Below are 22,073 nucleotides of genomic sequence, written 5' to 3' on the forward strand. Positions count from 1 at the left end.
AGGGAAATGAGAAAGAGTATGGAAATTATTTATTTCCTTTTCCAATTTTTTTGCTAAAATTATTTTTCCTGTCTTCCTCAAATATTTTACGTAATTGCAATTGTCACAAACCAAGATGCCTAATTTCACATAGATGACCAGAATATATAAAACTTACTTGTATTCCTGCTTTATTAATTTATGTGTTCCTTAAATATATTTAGCAGCAACGTTCTGAGACCCCGCTGCTTCTATTTTGCACAGATCGTGCAGCTTCACACAACCATTGTTGTGTTATTCAGGAATGTGTTGGGAATAGTTTATGATAATCTTCCTTAATACAGTCAACTGAAAGTCCAGGATGTTTAATACTTCATAAATGCTATTTCACGGCTAAGTTTACCAGATTCACTATCATACAATGGCTCATAACTTGGTGTCAGATTAGCAGTGAAGTTTATGGAGCTCATCGTTAATTAAGCACAAATGCTACAGCAATTTCAGAAGAGGGGCAGATGTACAGTTAACACAAAAATCCAAAAGTTACTGGTTGGGTTGAACCTCTTAATGTTAGTTTTGTGAAAATAAAGCTTGATGTCTGGCTACCCTTTGAAAGGCATTGAATTGCATGAAGCTGTTGCATTTATGCATTAGATACAAATTAAATTCACCACAGAAGGTTAAGTTTTGTACATTTCAGTATAAGTACCCTTTCAATGGCATGATAAATGTCAACTTTTTTGGTGCTGAAACTTAATTATTGCAAGTGTGGAATCTCATTCTTTCAGGTTTTAATTGTTGGCAGAGATTTTAAACATGCAAAATTTAAAATGTTGCCTTTTCTTTTGCTTTTTCTTCCTATCCCATTTTTCTCTCTCTCAATACAAGCTTTCTTTCCCTCACTTTATTTCTCTTTCTGTACCCAATTTGGTATTGGATTCACCTACTTTAAATTACATTTCCTTTTTGATTCTCATGCAGTTAATTTCACAATCCTCCAACCTGCTTACACAGTTTATTGCCCGGTACACCCAGGTTCTAGATATAAGTGAGATTACATTTTTAATTTTTGCCTCCTCGTACAAACCCTGTTTCCTCACCCATTCCATTGTTGAAGATCCAGCTGCCGTCCTTCACCTTTTTCCTCATTCTCTCTGCCTATTAATGTTGTATGAACACATATCTTTGTACCCCCTGGCCTATGGGGCTGCCCACCCAAATGCCCACACAATATTGCATAGGATTTCACTGAAAGACATATTATTAAATCTAATTGAATCAGTGAAATTCAGCTCCCACCACACTCTGACTCTACAACTCATATCAGCAGCTCCAGCCTCCGTAAAACCAGCAGATTGGTGATGCCATCGTTCCACGCATCAGCAGCAGAGTTTCTATGTATTCTATTTTAAACATTTTCCTTTCATTTACAGGAATGTTAATTAAGACCTGAAACCATGTTACTATTCAAATTAAATAATAATCAAATTTGAAACCCTGCATCTATCAGCAATGTTACAGAGTTTGCATTGCTGCCAAATACCAACATATATGCTCTTGTTGTTACATCCTCTGATTCACTGTAAACAACAATGTGGGAGATTCACTCACTTATATATAACCAGGAAACTGGGAAATCCAATCTTCTTTGTAGTTATGTTTTAATGCATTTATGTTTTAACTTTATATTTGGTCTTTTCTCTGCTAAAAGGTGCAAATTACTTGGGAACACCACCACCTGGAAGTTCCCCTCCAAGCCACTCATCATCCTGACTTGGAAATATATCGCCATTCCTTCACTGTTGCTAGGTCCTGGAAAACCCTGGAACTCCCTCCCTACCAGCACTGTGGGTGTACCTACACCATGGACACTGCAGCAGCTCAAGAAGGCAGCTCACCACTACCTTCTCAAGGGCAATTAGGAATGGGCAATAAATGCTGACCTAGCCAGCGATGCCCACATCTCATGAATGAATTTTTAAAAATTTCACCCATACATTAGGTTTGGATGTCTTGTGGTTCAGTGGGTAGCGTCACTGTCTCTGAGCCAGAAGCTCTGGGTTCAAGTCCCACTTCAGGACTTGATGGCCAAAGGAGTGTGTTCATAACACAGCCAAACAGGTTGAGTATTAAGTTTTAAATCTTCCCAACATATGCCAATGGCAGGTGGTAAGAGTGGGAGAGGTTCCTGGTTAGCCATGTGATGGAAAGAAAATTGGAGCCTTTATCATCACAATTCATAGCTCCGGACTACAACATGTTAAAGTGTATGTTGCCACTGCAACTCGGACTCCTTGGGGAACTGGATGACTGATGTGGATTCAGCATGGTGTTCAATATCAGTTCCGGCTGGGGTGAAGTCAGGACGTGTCTAATTGCCACACCTTTGGTGGAGGATGTGGTGTTGTAGGTCAGATGTTGACATGGCAGGCCTTTGAAAATGTAAATCTCTGAAAATTTTTAGCTCATTTTTTTCATTGGCGTGGAGTCCCTAATTGTTCCATTTGCCACCTTGTCTCAAAGCATTGCACAGAAGATGACCGCAGAAGAGTTCAAAAGTGCTGAACAAAAGAGGCCGCTCCAGCCTCAGTAGCAGCGTTAAACATTCAGTACTTTTAGAATTTGGATAGATCCAGATCAGTGACATGACATTTATTTTTCCAGTGATTCAGGCAGTTGAGTTTTTTTTCCTCTGTGGAGTCCATAATTGAATCATACAGACCCATTAATGAGACCATTTCCAGAAATCACGCTGAGGATTTTTGAGGATGAAGGAAGGGAAGATAATTTTCTCAGTAAAGTAAATGTTACTTTTGTTTTATTTTCACATAAATGTCACCACTGCAGATTCCCACAATGAAAATTTTGTTTTCAATGGGAAATACCTTATGGATAATTAGCCGTATCTGCACTCCCAGATTCAATGGGCAAAACTAAGGTTATGACAATATGTTTGACATATGTTTGGCAATGGGTTTCAATTCTGAACAGTACTTCTTTGTTCTCAAGCAGTTATTACAGACCAGCTAGAATGAACATGTTGTAGCCATGAGTCCTCTTTTGGAACTATTGACTCCCGGCATAAAAATCTTGACATAACGTATTGCAAAAAGTTTCCATTTGTGCCCTTAGTAGCTGGAAAAAGAGGAACAGAATGTGAAGATATATCACAAATTTGTACAAACCTCCTTTATTGTCTAGTTATATTTTCCCCCTTGGTGCTGTACTGTATTAGTTTGTAATTTACTGAGAGGTTTCTGGTCACAGAATCAGGTTGTTATTATAATTTTGCATAAAACCATTTCCCCCATTATCAGATGGAGACAGCCCAGAGCTATCCAGAATTCTGGCAAATGTGTTTAAATAAATGTGACTTTTACTGTAATTGTCCTATTAGTGCTGCCTTCATCAAGACTAAAGAGTGTTTAAATCAAAAGCCATGGTCCTTCCACAATTCATTCAGGTCTGCTCTCTGTTGCTATCTCAAACTGTATGGCAAGCAGCCTAGTCAAAGCCTTAGACATTTCAATATAAGTATTTACATGCACAGGCTTATATTTGTCATGCCCCAGCATATTATGAACTTTAGTCAATACTTTTAAAAACTGGACACAAACAGGCTATTAAAATGGCTGCTGCAAATCATGTGAGCTTTGCCATTTGAGCTGCAGATAGGACCACAGCTCAAGCAAATAGCTAATTAAAAATGGACATTTGCAGCCATCCAGGGAATTCACACATCTCTTTGTTTAAGGACAGATCAACACAAAATACTACAGAATTTCCAGTCTGTCTTTTCTTTTTATTTATTCATTCATCAGATGTGGGTGAAGCTGATTAGGCCAGCATTTATTTTCCATTTGAGAAAGTGATGGTGAACTTCTTGAACTGCTACAGTTCATATGATGTAGGTACACCCACACAGCTGTTAGGAAGGGAGTTAATTCCAGGATTTTGATCAAGTGACAGTGAAGGAACAGCGATAGTATTCGAGTCAGGATGTGTGTGGCTTGGAGGGGAACTTGCAGGTGATGGTGTTCCCATGCATTCACTGCCTTGTCCTTCTTGGAGGTAGAGGTTGTGGGTTTGGAAGGTGTTGTCAAAGGTGAGTTGCTATAGTTAATCTTGTAGATGGTACACGCTGCTGCCACTGTGCATCAGTGGTGGAGGGAATGAATGTTTAAGGTGATGGATAGGATGCCAATCAAGCAGATTGCTTTGTCCTGGATGGTGTCAAGCTACTTGAGTGTTGTTGGAGTTCCACTCATCCGGGCAATGAAGAGTATTCCATCACAATCCTGACTTGTGCCATGTAGATGGTGGACAGGCTTTGGGGAGTCAGAAGATGAGTTACTCGCTACAGGATTTCCAGCCTCCAACCTGTTCTTGTAGACACAGTATTTATATGGCCAGTCCAGTTACGTTTCTGGTCAATGGTAACCCCCAGGATGTTGATGGTCAGGATTCAGTGATAGTAGCGCTATTGAATATCAAGGGGAGCTGGTTAGATTCTCGCTTGTTGGAGATGGTCGTTGCCTAGCAGCTGTGTGGTGCAAATGTTACTTGCCACTTATCAGCCCAAGTCTGAATATTATCCAGGTCTTGCTGCATATGGACATGGACTGTTTTAGCATCGGAGAAATCATGAATGGTGCTGAACATTGTGCAATTATCAGTGAATATACCACTTCTGACCTAATGATGGAGGGAAGGTCACTGATGAAGCAGGTAAAGATGGTTGCACCAAGGACACTACCCTGAGGAACTCCTGCAATGATGCCCTGGGACCGAGATGAATGACCTCCAACAACCACAACCATCTTCCTTTGTACAAAGTATGACCCCAACCAGTGTCGAGTTTTCCCCCTGATTCCCATTGACTTCAGTTTTACTTGGGCTCCCTGTAGCCACACTCAGTCAAATGCTAACTTAATGTCAAGGGCAGTCACTCTCACCTCACCTCTTGAGTTCAGCTTTTTTGTCCATGTTTGAACCAAAGCTGTAATGATGTCAGGAGCTAAGTGGCCCTGACGGACCCCCAAGCTGATCATCGAAGCTCAATGTGTAACAGATGGAATGAATGGACCATATCAACCTTCCATTGTGTTACAATGGTTTCCCCTATCAAAACTAGACTGGGTGAATCTCAACAGTATTAAACAACAACACAGGATTTTGGAATCAACATTAACACCATCCCTTTTTTTGAAAAATGCCTTTGAACTTGTAAAAGCTATATGATGAGGGAGCCATGTTGTTATCTGCTTTTAAAATCAGCTAGAAGCTGTTTTGGAGTAAGTTCCATCAAAACTTCATTGAATTGAGTGGCAGAAAGCCAGACCACAGATTTGTCGCAGGTCACCATGCAACTAGGATATTTCACAGCAATACTTTGAAAGCACGAGATCCCAACAGAGAGAGGGACTCCCTCATCCTGTTCCAACTTCAAGTTCACCTGAGAACCAACCTCCTAGAAATTCTGCAACATGAAACCTCACAGCCTGATTCGAAACCTTCACTTACAAGACCCTCGCTTCAACTTTAAAGCATCGAAACCATCCAAGAAACAAGTGGGAGCTGGAGACCATAAACCAGAGACTGAGATGATTATAAACTGTAATGGTATAATGCCTTCACCTGTATCTAGTCTTTGAATGTGAGAGAGTTTGTGAGACATCACGTTTAATTCGAGGTAAGTATGCGAGAGTAAATAACTTTATTTTAAAACTCACAAAAGCTTACTGCTGGAGTTATGTAATTGGGATACACACTCCAAGGGTAAGAAACCACACATCCCTTTTGTTACAAAACATGCTGATCATGGGCAGTGAAGGAACATATACATTCTGTCTGTGACAATGTTCTCATTCTTTCAAGGATGGGAGCACTTATTTTGAGAAAGCAATATAGTGCCAGTGTAATCATCTTTCTGATTGTACTTTGTTCAGGTTGTTTTCAGTTGTCAAACACAAGAATAACAACACCTTATATTTACATAGCACCTTTAATCTAATAAAACATCCCAAGGTACTTCAGGGGAGCATTTTAAAACAAAATATGGCATGAAGTCACATAAGGAGATATTAGGTCAAATTATCAAAGGCCTCGTCAAAGAGGTTGGTTTTAAAGAATACCTTTAAGGAGGAAATCAAAGTAGAGGGAAAGTAAGTTTAGGGGGGGTATTACAGAGCTCAGGGCCAAGACAACTGAAGATGCAGCTACCAATGGTGTAGCGATTAAAATCAGGGATGCACAAGAGGCCAGATTTAGAGGAGTGCAGGCATCTCAGAGGGTTGTTGGGCTTGAGGAGATTACAAAGATAGGGGTGGTGAGGTCATGTAGAGATTTGAAATCAAAAATGAGATTTTTAAAATCAATATGTTGCTTGGCCAGGAGCCAACTTTGGGGACAGGGGTGATAGATGAATGGGACTTGATGCGAGTTAAGAACACAGGCAGCAGAATTTTCTCTAACCTCAAGCTCACAAAAGGTAGAATGTGGGAGACCAGTGATGAGTGTATTGGAATGATCAAGTCTAGAGGTAACAAAGGTATGAATGAGGGTTTCAGCAGTGAATGAGCTAAGATAGGAGAAAAGTCGAGTAATCTTATGGAAGTGGAAGTAGGCAGTTATTGTGATGGTGTGAATATGAGGTTGGAAGTTCATCTCAGGGTCAAGTGTGACATCAAGGTTCTGGACAGACAGGCTTAATAAACTGTTGCCAGGGAGAGGGATGGGGTCAGTAGCTCGGGATGGAATTTGGAGTAGGGACCAAAAATGATAGCTTCAGTCTTCCCAATAGTTAATTGGAGAAAATCTTTGCTCATCCAGTATTGGATATAAGATAAGCAGTCTGATAATTTAGCAAGAGTGGAGGAGCTGAGAGAGGCAGTCGTGAGGTAGAGCTGGGTGTTGTCAGCATACATATGAAAACAAACACTGTGCTTTTGGATGATGTTAACAAGGGGCAGTATTTGATGAGAAATAGAAGAGGGCCAAGTTTATGTGTTTGGGGGATGTTGTGTAAGCTTTCTACTGCCACCATGTTCTGTGATACTCTTGATGTGGTCCCTGGCTGCTGGTTTGCATGACCTATCCTCCCTTTACAGACTGTGGTCTTACTCAGGTACTTACTTTAAGCTGGTTTATTAAGGCCATATATGAGACAGGTTATTGAGCAGTTGTGAATGTCCTGAGTACAGTGTGTTCCATCCTCTCTCTCTCCCTCTCTCTCTCTCAAGAGAGAGAGTCTAGCGCATGATTACTGATGTCAGTGATACATCATCATCTACATCACATACTAGCATATCTATTCTATTAATCTATTACACTACACCTTCCCCTAGTATTCTATCAACTGCTTAACAACAATATGAAACTAAGTTTTAACTATTTACATCACATTTCTCCTACAGATTCTACCCAACTCCTACATCTACTCTTCCTTCTCCCCAAGTCACTGTTACGAGGGATTCAGTCTTCCTCAGTATTCTTGGCCCGTAGGGATGACGTCTTGGAGACATGCGGACATCCTTCTTTTCCTTGGATGACATCATCATGAGCAAAATGGGACAGCAACTTTGCAGTACTGCTGGTAATCAGGGAGTAGACTTCAGGACTGCTGAACTGTAAGGACCATGGCCCTTTCTCAAAGAAAGATTGATGCAAGAGAGAAGAGTAAAGGACATCAACCTTTGGACTCTCTTGAACTAGAAGAGAAGAAATTAGGACTCTCTGAGGAATGTTCTGTTTCCTGAAAGCACACTGGAGAAAGACCTGAGAATACAAAGGATCTTCAATTCCAAAGATGACTCTCACAGCCGTGTCACTCACTGCTGCATTGAAGACAAAAAATGTATTGAATACCTGAGATTCCATTGAGTCTGGATGACAAGAAGTAAAACGACAAAATTCCTGTAGGCATTTCAGGAAATGAAGAAGAGGTGATTTCCCAATGAGGATTCTCCTTCTGTTGGCAATGGTAATAGTGCCACAGTTTTCTCTGTGTGAAGCTGCTCCCCTGTGAGCAATGGGAAGAATTTCTGAGGATATGAAGATAAGACAGCATCATTTTCTACAATGGGGTGAATCTCTAAGACAACATGAAGATGAATTTCCTGTAGACAAATTTCTAGTAGTCAAGCTTCGTGTACAGGATTCTGATGCGTTAGGAGCTCTGAAGATTCTGCCTCAGCTTCTGTGCTGAAGAGCAGCTCTAGTGGGAAGAAGATTTTCAGCTGGGGCTGAACTATGGGCATTAATTAACTTTCACCCCTGGAAATAGGTGCTACCAACTCTTTGGCAGTCTGATCCTCCATGGACTCAAGCATGGAATCAAGCAAGTCATTCTCCCTGGAAGATTCTTCACGGTTAACCAGTGATATACTAGGCTGTGCATAGGTATGTTCAGTGGAATAAATGCTGCCCTGCTGCAAGAGACAGAGTTGGCTCCTCAAAAAAGACATTAGAGACTTCATATGGTTTGTCGGTCGATTAGAATGGCAGACCAACCTCTAGGACCTCATCATCCAGCAGATCACTCAGTGCTGCAACAGCCTCTTCCTCATTATCTTCTTCAGGAAAGAGCCAACTCAGGTCCAAAAGGTCTTCATGCAGATGGCCAATGACTGTCTTCTGCATTGCCATCTCTGGCCTAGCTTCATAAAGAACTGAGAGATCCATAACCTCAATATCGGACCAGGGTCTAGTGGATGGTGTCTCTGTGATGGAAAGGAAATCATTGCTGATTGAATAAACTTCCTCAGCTGCTGTAGGCAGAAGTCCCACTGGTTGTACATAAATCTTCGAAGATTGGTCCGTGAAAGGCATCGAGTTGTTCAAACATTGGCGATCATCTGGTTTTTCTGGAATTTCTAGTAGTATGCCAAAATCTCCACTCAAAAAGGATGTGTCTTGATCGTGAACAACATAGAGAGAGTCAACGATCTGCCACCCCTTGCAACGAGGAGGAGCAACGAGCCAGCCTTTAATTGAAAGGTCTGTGCTACCTGGACCTTGCAATTTGATGTCTGATGGATGAAGGGGCATTGACTGAAGCCAGTCAATCTGATCATCAGCTAGTATGTTAACACCAGCTCTAGTATCAATTTTAACGTTGGTATAGAAGCCATTAACTTGCACTGTAACTGATTAATAATCTTGATTAAGACCATTTACTTCCCTTAAGAACTCTTTAATTTTGTCTTTGTCTTGATTTCCAATTTCTTGGATGGAGTGTGTCTCATAAACATTCTCTTGCCTTCTTGCTTGATTAAAGTTATTGAACTTACAGAAACATTTCAAATGTCCAGTCTTCCCACACTGGAAGCATTCTGCACCCTGCTGAGCAGCCTTGGTGTCCATGTTGTTTCTTTGCAACACAATGTAAGCATCTTAAAATGGCTGCTGTGGGGTTTCCTGCCCTTTCGCCCCTTTTGGTGGGCTTCTGTATGGTTGGGGCTGCTGCCCATGGACCTATCCAGTAAATGGAGTCATCTAGAGCCTCGGAGTCGTCACAAATAATAGCCCAGTTTATCTCTCTGAGGTTGGCCTGCCTCGCGTATTGAACTGCTTGATCTGAAGTAAGGTGATCTGTAGAAAATCATAGAGCTTTTAATCATGTAAACGACTTTATGGACATGGATGAGTTTGTCTTTCAGCACCCTGTATCCTCAAGAGCTAGCTGGGCGATATAGGTCAGTGGGAGATAATTCAACAGATTCCCCTGGTCTTTTTGACCTTTGGTTAAAATGTGTGCATTCTATCACCAGTTTTCACTTCAGGCTAAGATACATGTTGAAAGCTTTGAGAATGGTCACAACATCTGCAGTGGACTCCCCCACCCTTTTCCTCAGGAGAATGTTGGTCTGCTACCCGCAGCATAAAGAAAGGAACTGACTTGGTGCTTCTGCTCCTTAGCGTGAAGGTCTGATGCTGCCTGATCTCTGAGGAAGTACCTCAAACAGGCAGGGTCAGGACAGGGACTGATCACTGGGTACGCACATCATCATTTCTCTCCAGTTTGCCTTCTCCATCCTTAGAGTTGTAATTATGAGCTCCTACCAAGTTTTTCTTCATTCATTTGCTGTGATTCTATCGATGGCACCAATCTCATGGCGAGATTGGTGTCACCAAAGGACAAAAAGGGAAAGCTTACCTTTGTCACAGTTGCATAGGATGACACTTGTGACTCTGATAAAAGAGCTGTTCTGGTACTGTGGCAAAAGCGGAAACCCGATTTGAGGGATTCAAAGAACGATTCAAAAATTCCAAAGTGTGATGTTTTCCATCTCTAGCATCCATGGCAGTTGGCATTAAAAACTATTGAGAAAAAGGAAAATAGTGATGGACCACGAGCTGGTATTTCAAGTTTTACAACTTATGAAAATAGAGTTCTTTCAGCACTAATGTTCTCATTTTACTTTATTGCCCATTGCTCAATAATGCTAATTAAGGTCTTGTTGATGGTTACTATGCAATAAATTCTTCAATGCCACCTCACCTGTGTTGTAGAGAGTGGCCCAGAAATTTGGGCACACCCATTTATGGATGTATGGAGGCGTGTGAGACTCCCTAGATATAGGGGCCTTACTATAATGGAGCCGGTGAGGTACAACCACCCACTGGCAAGCAGTCGCTAAATATCGGTCAGTTACTAACATTCAGGTTAAGTGGGTCTGGGGTTTATGGGGTGAGAGACAGGGAATTGGGGGCTGGGAGCATGGAATTGAGGTTTGTTTATATGCAAATGCAAAGGACCTAATGTCTGGTTTAGATGTGGATAAGGACGCATGTATTTTGTCCCTACCCAATATTGCTGTTGTCAAACTTCTGGCCAGAAATAGGGTTGCCATTTCAACTGGACATATTCCAGATGTGTCATCGCATGGTCTCCTGCCTCCAGCTGCCATGCCCCACACCCCTGCCATTGGTTGCCCAGCCAGTCCATACCCACGGTGCACTGCCTTGCCTCGCCAATCAGAAAGTGAACAGATCCTTTCTTAAACGCCCTTTTTTTTCCCATTTCTAATATTTTTATAACTAATACACAAAAGCATTCAATGAAAACATATTAAAAGAAACACATTTTTTTATTGTCCCTGTGACTTTTCCCCTGGGTTACTCGCGACAATTTCCTGGAGATTACTCTTTAATTGCTAGATACTCCAGGGCAATCCTGGCAGGTTGGCAACCCTAGCCAGAAGTGTATGTACGTTCCTTACCCACAAAACTGGGGCCTTAGTACCCTCATCAATTTCTAAGCCTATTTCCAGGAACTGTAAGCACCTTGGTGAATACGACCATTGCAATATGTGCTGTTCGCTATCCCCACAGAGGATAAAAAATAGACCAGAATTGAAGACTACATGATTTTCCACCCAAACTGCCATTGGAGCACTGTGTACCTTTCCCTAATGGAGAAGGAGTACATTGCCAGGCCAAGGCTGTACAGGACGTTGGATGTTTATCCATGTCCCTGTCAGTCAGCACCATCCTCCCGACGACAATCAGATTGCAATGAAATCCCTGCCACTGGTAGTTTCCAAAAACACAAGAGAGACAAAGCAGAATTGAACCATTATTCAGTCCACAGGGCTATAAAGCAGTTGATGGATGTGTCTTTTAACCATGCCCAAATTTACCAATGGTGAGTAACACACAAAGGCCATAAATTTCAGCTTCTGCAGGGACAGGGATCTGCAGCCTACAGCTTCAGAGCAGCAGGCAGTTCTCTAGCACCTCATTTGCGGCTTCCAACCTTTTCCAGTTCAATTGCATTTGTATGAAAGATCTAAAAAAAAATTAAGGCAAGAAAAGTAAAGGCCTTGTTTTTATTGTGGAGATCTAAGGCTAATCATTATGCTGCACTTCACAATATCAAATAAATATTTTAATAAAAATCATCATCATGCTCTAAATAAACCTTTTCGAGTGGTATGGCTACACCATGGTTATAGATAAATGCCTTTGGGGCTGAATTGTCTGGTCCTGTTGGCGGCAGGCGTCATGGCAGGTGGGGGGGGAGGGGGGGGGTGGGGGCACAGTTTGGCATGAGGGGCAGAAATTGGTTTCACGCCGGCGTGAAATCACAGCAGGACCATGCGATGGTATCCACCACGTCGGAGCACAAATCCCACTGGAGGCCAGCGTGAACCCGATTTGCATCCCGGTAATGGAATGCAAAGTAAGACCCAACCAGAATTGTCCCCACCGTGCCTGATTTACAGTTACGCCAGCGGAAAAACACACCGGCCCAGAACACAACTGGACAAGTTAGTCATGCAGAAGACGGGACTCACCTTTAGGGCCTTGCTCAGATCACGGACATCCAAGGAGAAGGAGATGCTGGGGCCCTACAGCTACCGGACACTGGAGGGATATGTGCATTGCATGCTGGGTGGATTCTCATGGACATGGTTCCGCCACCAAGCAGCTCACGGAAGGTGGGAGGTCTCCATCGATGCTTAGGCCTGCTTTAGAACATTGCGGCCATGGGTTGCTACGGAGAAGAGGGGAGAGGAAGGTCCAGCTGTGAGTGGGAGAGGAAGGTATACCGAGTGGGCTGAGGTTGGGAGGGGGAGGACGAAGGTGTCGAGGTGGGTGTGATTGGGGTCGGGGGGGGGACAATAGTGTCAGGTGCGTGAGATTGGGTGGGGGTGGAATAAAGGTACCGGGTTGTGAGGTTGGGAAGGGGGTGGAGGAAGTATGGGGAAAGAGGGTGTAACAGGGAAGACTGCAGCAAGTGGGGAGGTAGGTGTAAGGGGGGAGAAAGGTGTAAGGGAGGAAGTTTGGAGGAGGGAAGATGTCCGGGGGAAGTAGGGAGTTTAGAAGGTGTCTAGGGGGAGGAGGGAGTTCGGAAGGGGGAAAGTGTCTGGGGGGAGGAGGGAGTTCAGAGTGGGGAAGGTGTCTGGGGGGAGGAGGGAGTTCAGAGTGGGGAAGGTGTCTGGGGGGAGGAGGAAGTAAGTGTGGAGGAGAGAATAAGGGTGGGAGAGGGAGTAAGGGGGGATGTCCACATGGACATGCAAGGGAACATGCAACTGCCTCCTGGGGAGCAAACTGAGGGTGGGCGTGGCAGGAGTTAATGGTGAGTGTGAGAGGGGGCAGAGGGAGCTGGTACGGTGGGGGGATGAGAGTGTCAGTTGCCGTAGAAGGGATGATGAAGATGTGTGGTGGAGACTCAGAGGCAGACATGGCCCCTGGGGGTGGGAAGGAGGAGGTAAATGTGAATGGGGGTGGGATTCTTAGGAAGGTAGGGAATATGCACATTCACCTGGACATCCTGGAAAGACAAGGGTTCAGGTTCATAGGTGATGGTGGGGAGGTGGAAGGTGATGCCAGGGGTGTTAAAAGTGATGGGGGAAAGGACATGGGGCGCTGACCCAAAACTTCACTACGACCATGGTTGTCGAAATCGAAAGTGAGCAAAGCCTCGTGTTGGGCGTGCACAGGTGCTGGTTGGGAGTGTGGTCAGTGGGTGGGTGGAGATGGAGGTCAGCTCAGATGGACAACTGAAAGAGAATTCCAGCCGGCAGCACTGAAAATGCTCAGGACAGTGAGATGAGTGTGATGGATGAAGGCTCCATGTGTGTGGGAGAGAGCTTGCATGAGGTTCCGAAAGGTCCTGCCACACACACACTTCCCCCTCCAGAAACACTTGTGGTCCAGCTGCGTGCAGCTGAAGTGCTAGTGCAGGGGGGGTGCAGGGGGAGGACTCGCGAAGTCTGTCAATGAAGCTGAAAGACAACATTACACATTATTCAGTGAAAGTGAATATATTTTCAGATTATAAAGTGACAAAATGTGTTCACCCGTGCAACCACATGTGATCAGAAACTCTTAACTTTTCTGGTTGCTGCCCTGACATCCACAGCAGTGGTGGAGACAGCCTGTGTAATAGTTGGCCCTGTTGTCTCTGATGACTTAGGCATGTGTCCTCTGGAAAGCTGAGGGCCTGGAGGCCCCGACTTGCTTTGGCTGTCCTCCTGTGGGCCAGCTACTCCCTCTGCAGTCACAGAGAATGGGTTTGAGGGGATCACAGGCAAAGGAGACTTGGAGGGAGTGGACAACCTCTGAGATTCTTGAGCGGATGACCCAGGGTTGTCCAGCTGCCACTCCTCCTCTTTTCGGGTGCCCGAGGGCCCCGGCCTGACTCCTTGAGGGGAAAGAGCACCTGGAGGGACGTCAGGGTGCCCTATTTCCATCTCGTGTTGCCACTGCAGGAACTCACCCATGGCTACAGCAATGGAGTGCAGGTCTGTGTGCATCTCTACTGGGCAGGTTCTCCATGGCATTTGCCATCCTTCCCATGGAGACCTCTATGTGCGCACATGTGGGCACCACTTCATCAGAGAGCAGGCGGACACACTCCTCTAACTTGCATGCCACTCTGTTTGAGGGCTTCCAACAGCTCTGCATAATGTTCCCCCGCCTTCTGTTGACTCTCCACCATGAGATGGAAGGCCAAATCCAGAAGTTCGTTATCTGACTTGGACCTCACAGATGCCTCTTCCCCAGCAGTCCTCCGAGTGCCAAAGAACTTGGCCGAACCTGCCTCCTCCTGCTGCGGACATGATGTGACCACCTGATTGTGAACCCAAGACTGCTCTAGATCTAGGTTCCACTGCAGTGTGTGTCTCTGCGCTGGTGGAGGGTGGGTAAGCGCTGTGACCGGTCTTCCAGGCTGTTGATTTCCAGCTCTTCAATGGAGGAGGTGTCCCCTTGGCTGGAGGTGAGGATGTGGATAGAATTGAGGGACTGGCTGGCTGAGGGTGTCGGTCGCTTGACAGAGCTCCCTGTGAACCAAAGTACAGCTAATTAGTGTATGTCAGCAGAGTCAAAAGCAGGAGAGAGAGAGCACTCACAGTTGCGTTGAGAGAGGGATGATGTGGTGCAGGATCCTTATGTGGGTGTTTTCCACCAACCTCACTGTCACCGCAGGCACATTCCACGTCCTCTCCAGTCAGCACTATGACACGCTCCTCAAAGTGAGTGATGGGCCTTATGTGGGCCACTCCACCCCAGATCTGGGACCTCTCCCTGCTGTTGTGAGCCAGCTTCTCCTGCATGAAAACAGATGGAGAGAGTGAGAGCAGGACACGTGGCACTGCCTGGAATGTTTGTGTGGTGAGTGGAGCCATGGACTAAGTGCTGCCTCAGGGAGAGCGCTGACAGTGTTTGAAAGTTTAAAAATAGAAAAATAAAAAAAGTATTAACATGTCCTCCTCATGTGACAATGTCACACGAGATGGGACATGTTAATAAATATCACAGAAACTTTATTAAAGTTTTTTAAAACCGACATGAAACCTCATCCCACCTGTGGATGAGGTTTCATGTTTTTTCAAAAGCCCGCTGGGGTTCCTGGCCTGCCCACCAACCTTAAGATTGGACGAGCAGGGCCTTTAATTGATTTAGCTATCCTGTCAATGGCATCAGTTGGCCATTGACAGGTCGGCGGGCGCACAGCTGATCGCGCTGTCCCCCCACCTTCCTGAATATTTACATGGGGCGGGATGACATCAGGGGCCCCGCCCCCAGCTTGCCGATGGAAACATTCTGCCCTATGAGTTGAGAGGTGATGAGGTGGCTGACTTACCCTGGCAGAACGGATGAGGTCATTCATCCTCCTCCTGCACGGCATGGCTGATCTCCTCTGTTACCGATGGCACTGACCACCGCTGCTGCCACCTCCCAGGGCAGGTTGGTGACTCTGGTGGATCTCCTGCGGCCAGAGCGGGGGTAGAGGGCATTGTGATGGCCTTCCACTGCATCCAGTAGGCACCCCAGAGAGGCGTCACTAAATTTAGGGATTGTTGTCTTCTTTGCTTTCGGGGCCGCCTGTCGCCTGGACCAGTCCTGGTCGGTAGACATGAAGTAGGCTGTGCGCTGGTGCTCTTTAAATATGGCGTCTGGAGCGAGGAAGCGCTGAGATCACTGTGTGGTGGGCAAATCCCAGCCTGCCCGCCAGCGATCTGCAGCGTTTCCCGTGAATGCATTATTACCGATCTGGGAAGCGCTGGGAAGGGGACGATACGACGAGAAAACCCACCATTGTGGCCGGCGGATAAAACAACTTTTTTCACGTCCGCTACTGCACTTAGTGCAAACCTGGGATGATTCTGCCCTTTGATTCGAAGAGCAGGCTTCATGGTTGCGACCATTATTGTTTCTAATGTAGCATATATAGCTCCCAATAATCTTTTTATTTTTAGCAATGTTTTTTAAAGGCTCTTCAGGTAAAAAAGGTTGTCAACGGCTGTGCAGGGACATAAACTGAGTGAGATGGGACGAGTTTCCTGTTTTACCTCCCGCCGTCTCACTGAAACTGAAATTTTCATCCACAGGACGGAATCGCCCCAGGTTGGCACTAAGTGGGCAGGTAAAACAACGCTTTACCTGCCAGCCGCAATGGCGGGTTTTCATGCCATATCATCCCAAACCCACCACATTATTTATGCATTCCCGGGAAACACGCCATTTCCATGGCGGGCGGGCTCGCATTCGCTTGACAGCCAACACCTCGCCGCTGCTTCACGCCGGGCGCCATGTTTAAAGTCCAGCCGCAAGCTCACATCTCAGAGCTTCCAACTCACCCCTGCTGCATGGAAGGCATGGCCCTGAAACTGAAGAAGACTGCAGCCCCCAGGTTCAGCAACGTGTCCCTCAAGCGCCTTTTGGATGCCGTGGAGGCCCACCGGGATGTCCTCTACCCACTCTCTGGCCGCAGCGTGAGCAGCAACAACACTAACCCGGCTCAGGAGGGGGTGGCAGCGGTGGTCAGCGCCAATGCCCTGCAAATGAGGACAGCTCACCCCAGTGCCACAAAAGGATGAATGATTTCCTCCGTTCTGCCAGAGTAAGTCACTCATCTCATCTCTCAACTCACACACTCACAAACCCGCCACATATCCACAGGGCCCTCACTCACTGCCGGTTCAAGGGACATCACCATTCACTCTCTCACACTCACTGTCATTGCCCTCATCCCGTCCATGGGACCACTCACTACCCACACAGGCCAGACATACTTATCATCTGGCCTGGCAGGCATCCTGCTTATACCTTCTCCATCTCTATCCATGCAGGACAAACTGGCACACAACAAGAGAGAGAGGTCACAGACCGGACTTTGAAAACAGAGCCATCCAACTGACCGGCGAGGATCAGGACCAGTCCTGTGCTGATGGTGAGGTCAACGGTGTTTTACCAATTGAGGATCCAGCAGTGCAACATCCATCAGACAACCATGAGTGATTTTTGCCTTTCACAGGCCACTGCTGTGCACTAATTATCTCCCCTTGCTTCCACAGGCACATCTGGCAAACAGCTGACAGAGTCCACGAACCAGGGCCTCCAATCAAGCCCTGAAGAAACCTCTGAAGAGGAATCTGAAGGCACCCTCCTTGAAGTCCCAACACAGCACCCTCCACCAGCGCAGAGACACACACCTCGGTGGGGTCTAGCTTTAGAGTAGCCCCGGGATTACAATCTGATGAGCACATCGCACTGTGTGATCCAAAATAGGTGGTGGCAGGGACTTCCCAGGTCACAGGCACTCGGAGGACTGCTGGAGGCCAGAACTTCACTGAGTCCAAGTCAGATGATGAGCCTCTGGACTCAGTCATGTCACAGTTGCTGAAGCTGCAAAGGCAAGCTTGGGAACATCAGGAAGGGATGTCCGCTGCACTCCTCAGATTGCAACATGATGGAGGGGTCCATCTGCCTTCAGTCTGAGGTGATAGCGCCAGCATGCCAACGCATCAAGATCAATACTGGTAGGATGGCTGCTGCCATGGAGACCTTGGTCCAGGACTTTGCTCCTGCACTGCTACATGGGCTCAACTCCTTCGCTGATGCCATGTTTGGCCTCCAACAGTGTGTACGTGAGAGGGGTGCCAGGCAGCACGATCTCACTCCAGCTACCCCTGCTCCTCAAGGAATCAGTCTGGGGCCACCGGGCACCAACGGGAGGAAGGATCAGCAGGTGCACAATCTGGGCCCATCCATCCATCTGACTCTGAGAGTGTCCGGCCCATCCGACTCCCCTCTTCCTGTGACCTCAGCATCTCCAGCTCCACAGGCCGAGGAGGGTGCCACTGCCACCAAGCAGGACCCCAAAAGCAGACTGGGGCCCACCAAGTCTTGGCCCTCCAGGGGATGTCCACCAAAGTCATTACAGACAGGGTGTTGAAGTCAGCAGGCTTAGCTGTGGATTCTGGGGAGCACCAAGATATAGCGGCAAGATTAGGGAAGCTAAGGAGAATTAATTGCACAGGCTGGACACGGGTGTTAATCACGTGTACATACTGTTCACCATTGTCAATAAACTTCCAAGAATGTCTCCCTACCTATGGCTCCTTCTTCTGGTGAGTTCCTGTCACTCTGTGAAACCTTTCTGCACAAGATAAAGGCAGCCTTCAGACCAAGTGATGATCCGGCCTCACACTCCCTGGGAACATTACTGATGCCTGCACCTCGACGGTGCTTGACATTGCTGCTAGAATGCAGTGGGCCGGCGCCACAGAGTTCTCTCATTCTCTCTGTGTGCTCTCAGCACCTTTAAGGAAGGGCTGGCCCCCATCTCTTCAGCATCCGTGACCACTGAAGCTGTGCTGCGGAAGGGCTCAGGTGCTGAAGGCGAACAAAGGATCAGATGCTTCTAAAGTTTCACGGCTGCATTTCCCTGATCACAGAGCGCAAGCGATCTGCCATCGGCCAGACAGGAGTCAAACATTCTCAGGGGCTATGTGAAGATCTATGGAGTGTTCTCACTGCATGTCGTCATCATCTTCTTGCAATCGAGTGTCTATTAGGGCCTCCATAGCATCTTCATGACAGGAGCATTATCACAGAGGGTATTCGCGCTGCCATACGCCAGATTGGAGTCAAACGTTCACAAACGTGATGTGAGAATCTGTGGTGTCTCCTCACTGCATGTCGTCATCATCCTCTACGAATCTAGCAGCTATGAGGGCTTCCCAAGCACGCCTGCCTTGTCTAGCCAGTGTGAGGGCCTCATCCCCATCATCATCACCTCTGAGGGCCTCCTCACCCTCATCCCCATTCGCGTCCTCCTCATTGGAGGAGGCATCCAGATCCTCCATCTCCTCCTCAGCCAGCTCCTCTCCCCGTTGGAGCACCAGGTTATAAAGGGCGCAGCAGATAATGACGATGCGTGACACTCTCTGCGGACTGTATTGCAGGGCTCCACCAGACCGTTCCAGGCACCGGAACCTCATCTTCAGTATCCCAGTGGTCTGCTCCACCAAGTTGTGAGTTGCAGCATGAGCCTCGTTATACCGTCGCTCTGCTACAGTCTGAGGCCGCTGCACTGGTGTCATCAGCCACATCCTCTGCGGGTAGCCCTTGTTCCCGAGGAGCCACCCCTACATGGCCAGCTTTAGCGAGGAGATTGTACAACGTGTGCAGTCGTACAACTGTTCTGCAATCCACTAAAATGCTTACGAATTTGCAGTTTTTGGGGTGGGTGGGGGGTGGGGGGGTGGTGTGAGGGGTGGGGTGCGGGTTGGCAGGAAGCTTTGGAGCACTTGGTGGCACTTTGATGCCTCTGCGTTGCTTGAGTGGGCAGATAAGCTCGGAGCTCGACCCCAATCATATCAATGTGGCTGCGCCTGAACTGTCTCAGTTACAGAGGAATGGTCACTTTCTACAAGTTTCCCAAATGCATGGCCATTTCCTACGCCCACCCCAACCCCACCCTGAATGCTTGTGTGTTATATTCAACAGCAGGACTGCCCTTAAACCCCCCCCACTGCCATCCGTCGCCTTAACAGCAGGACTGTCCTTGCCCCGCCGTCCCCACAAGTCAGCTCAACGACAGGGCTGCCCTTAACCCTGACCACCCCCCCAATGCGCCTGAAGCTTGAAGTCCAATAGGTGACCCTGGTGAGCCCTGCACAACATTGCTGTGTATTCATCTACAAGTACAGGCCGCCCAGTCCACGTCACTTAAGTGCTGTTGTGAAACACACCGGTGTGTTTCCTGCCAACTTGGACGGACAATCCAGCGGGGGTGGAGGGGGACAATTCCGGAAGGCTAGTCTGATAATGATACGCTGATGTATTACAGTAAGGTGCCTGGCGTCTGATGACGGGAAACACGGCCCGCTGTTGGCGGGCTGAGCAGACGATTGTGAACTGGTTTCCCGCCATTGTAAAACCGATCGCGCCATATTGTCCCTTCATGCCACCGATTACGCCCAATGCCAGTGGGCATGGAAAATTCCGCACATAGTATCCTCACCACCAACAACATTCTAAACATTTAAGAAACTGTTAAACAAAGTCACACCTTGACATGATTCAAGACAAATGCCAGGACTGATTGGAAGCTGCAACAAGACAGCCAATGAGATTCAAGTCACCACAATGCAAAATTTAGCTAAGATTTAGTTAAGTATTATGAGAACTGCCATGAATCTGAACTATAAACAGGAAAGGCTAGAAGCTGTTAAAGTTGTAACTGATTTTAAGCAAATACAGAGACAGGGAAAGGGGGTAAAGAGATAAAGGGAAAGCGTGTGATATGGTGGAAGGCAGAAGTGATTAAATGACAGAAGAGCTGATGACACAAGGCAAAAGGAGATGGTAATGGGACAAGCAAATCAACAAAAGATGCGTCCAGAGGAGGTGTAAATGGCAACAGCAGAATCATTACCAGCAACTGCTGTCCAAACAAATGGGAGCAGTGGTTATGGTTGTAATCTGATCAGTGATAGTGCACATCTTCCATGTTGCTCATGATGCTCCACAAACCTAGAAGCTTTTGTGGGGCCAGTGATTAGATTGTGTGTTTAAAGGAAACAGCAATTTCCTTATAAACTGAAAAGGTAAGCAGAATGGAAAGAGGCTATAAATAATCCTGTAGGGCCGGATTTGTGTTCCTGTACATTCCACCCCAATTTAGTCACTGTGCATGACTGGACTTTGTTTTTCTTCTATTTCAGTTCTAGGTCAAATTTAATGGCCTGTTGGTGTAGTCATCATGCAATAATGTAGTCAAATGCCTGCAATTCTTTTTGAGAACTCATGACATATTAACATAGAAGACACTTATTATCTGCTATTTACATTGCAGTTGCTTGATACAACAAACTTACTGTGATTGTTTAAATAATTACTGTGTTTGTCCTTGCATGTCTCTCTTGAGCTCTAGAACAGGCTTGTTCAACCTTTTTGGGTGAGGGTCTACGGTTCAATTTCTTTCTCGCTCAAGGGGAAGATACACAAATTTCAGAAAGGTCAGGTTTGGCATAACGTTAAACATGAATTTCAAAAAGAAAATCAATATCAAAGAAATAAATTGATAGGTTTAAAAAAAGCTTAATTAATAAAAATGACATTAAAATGCCAACTAGCAGAGCTAACCATTAAAACTTCTTTGCCTTTTCGCTTAAGAAGCAGAGCTAGTGAGACAGACTAGGCCTCAAGTCCTGATCAGCAGGGAAGAGGTGGGGACCAGGGTCGAACTAAGGAGTTGGGTTTAACAAACACTGACCTTGCGTTCATCCCTGGTGGCACACACTCTGGGCTGGCCTTGATGGAATTCATATGAATGTGGGGGTTGGAAGCCTTTCAGCCTGCCTTTTCCTCCTCTCCTGGCCTGCTTTTGGGGAGGGAGGAGGAGGAGGAGAAAGGTGCATGCGTGTCTGACTCACTCTCAGGTCAGGGTTCTTGCTCTCACCCACACATTCACGCAGACTCACCCACACATTCACGCAGACTCACCCACACACTCACACAGACTCACCCACACACTCACGCAGACTCACCCACACACTCACGCAGACTCACCCACACACTCACGCAGACTCACCCACACACTCACGCAGACTCACCCACACACTCACGCAGACTCACCCACACACTCACGCAGACTCACCCACACACTCACGCAGACTCACCCACACACTCACGCAGACTCACCCACACACTCACGCAGACTCACCCACACACTCACGCAGACTCACCCACACACTCGCGCAGACTCACCCACACACTCGCGCAGACTCACCCACACACTCGCGCAGACTCACCCACACACTCGCGCAGACTCACCCACACACTCGCGCAGA

The 22,073-nt window shown here is 46.6% G+C and overlaps 1 long non-coding RNA gene across 1 annotated transcript; it reads right to left on the reverse strand.

Annotated features, from left to right (window-relative positions):
- Positions 1-253: 253 nt before the first annotated feature.
- LOC144694213 (uncharacterized) lies at positions 254-21,705 on the reverse strand. Its single transcript, XR_013579682.1, has 3 exons — positions 21,497-21,705; positions 10,136-10,299; positions 254-3,114 (listed from the first exon to the last, which is right to left on the reverse strand). It is a non-coding gene; the product is annotated as an uncharacterized LOC144694213 (long non-coding RNA).
- Positions 21,706-22,073: the final 368 nt, after the last annotated feature.

This window comes from Cetorhinus maximus, chromosome 19, assembly GCF_964194155.1.
Source record: "Cetorhinus maximus chromosome 19, sCetMax3.hap1.1, whole genome shotgun sequence".
In the NCBI taxonomy this organism is placed as follows: Eukaryota; Metazoa; Chordata; class Chondrichthyes; order Lamniformes; family Cetorhinidae; genus Cetorhinus; species Cetorhinus maximus.